The sequence below is a fragment of the Lissotriton helveticus genome, chromosome 11 (assembly GCF_964261635.1).
Source record: "Lissotriton helveticus chromosome 11, aLisHel1.1, whole genome shotgun sequence".
NCBI classification, from domain to species: Eukaryota; Metazoa; Chordata; class Amphibia; order Caudata; family Salamandridae; genus Lissotriton; species Lissotriton helveticus.
Window position 1 is genome coordinate 39,832,047 of NC_136072.1, and position 1,238 is coordinate 39,833,284.

Genomic DNA, 1,238 nt, shown 5'->3' on the forward strand with positions numbered 1-1,238 from the left:
CCACCTTGTAGCCGTCGGAGGTAACTGCGGCTCACAAAATGTTTCATCACAGGGAAAATTGAGATGAATCCAAGAGGCAGATGTCCATGGAAAGAGCCTCTGACTGCAGCAGGAAGGATGGATGCTTCAAATTTTCACAGTTTCCTGCCCATCGTCCTCTCACGTCCCGAACGCCCACGTCACTCCCCTGAATGCTCCTCATCTGCATAAAGAGAACACGCTCAAAAAGGAGCAGAGTGGCGCAGCGGAAGCGTGCTGGGCCCATAACCCAGAGGTCGATGGATCGAAACCATCCTCTGCTAATTTTGCTTGATTTTTCTTCCAAGGACCAAGCTGTCATTTCCACGCTGCCAGAAAGGAAAAGCGCAAGCTTGCGCCAGCTATGTGATGTAAGACTTCTCAACTATCTGTGTCTGCTGAAATACAAGAGAGGGATTGTCAAAGGATCCACCCTGTACTTTGAAAGTAAAGACCCACAATAATAAGCATAAATGACTGGTGGGACCTTCAAACACTTCTCTGGGCAGGCTTTGAATTTCATTCTTCCTTTTTGTTCTGCTCTTATCTATATCCTGGGCATTTCATGGAATGTTCTCTCTTTCTCTTCCCTGCTTTGCTTCCCTTGCTGCCTCTATATCTCACGAACGCCTGCATTACTGCTGCTGACCTCGGATTTGGACTGTAAAACCCACAGCTAGCGGAACCCGCTCCGCGGGTCCCGCGTCGCAGGAGGGGGTGAACGGAGCTCACACCTTGCTGGGCGGTGAGTGTGCGACAGGGCTGCGAGCTGCAACCCGGACTCAGTTTCCCAGGAGTCCCGGGTTGCTCAGGCCGATCCAGCTGGCCCGCTCTCCCTGACCGCCCCGCCCAGCCCCACCGGCCTCATATTCTGCCCTGATTCTATTCCTCCCTGGGACTCTCACGAACGCCTGCATTACTGCTGCTGACCTCGGATTTGGACTGTAAAACCCACAGCTAGCGGAACCCGCTCCGCGGGTCCCGCGTCGCAGGAGGGGGTGAACGGAGCTCACACCTTGCTGGGCGGTGAGTGTGCGACAGGGCTGCGAGCTGCAACCCGGACTCAGTTTCCCAGGAGTCCCGGGTTGCTCAGGCCGATCCAGCTGGCCCGCTCTCCCTGACCGCCCCGCGCAGCCCCACCGGCCTCATATTTTGCCCTGATTCTATTCCTCCCTGGGACTCTCACGAACGCCTGCATTACTGCTGCTGACCTCGGATTT

The 1,238-nt window shown here is 55.3% G+C and overlaps 1 non-coding gene across 1 annotated transcript; it reads left to right on the top strand.

The window, feature by feature from the left end:
- Nucleotides 1-230: 230 nt before the first annotated feature.
- TRNAM-CAU (transfer RNA methionine (anticodon CAU)) lies at nt 231-302 on the top strand. The gene has a single exon. It is a non-coding gene; the product is annotated as a tRNA-Met (tRNA).
- The last annotated feature ends 936 nt before the right edge of the window (nt 303-1,238 follow it).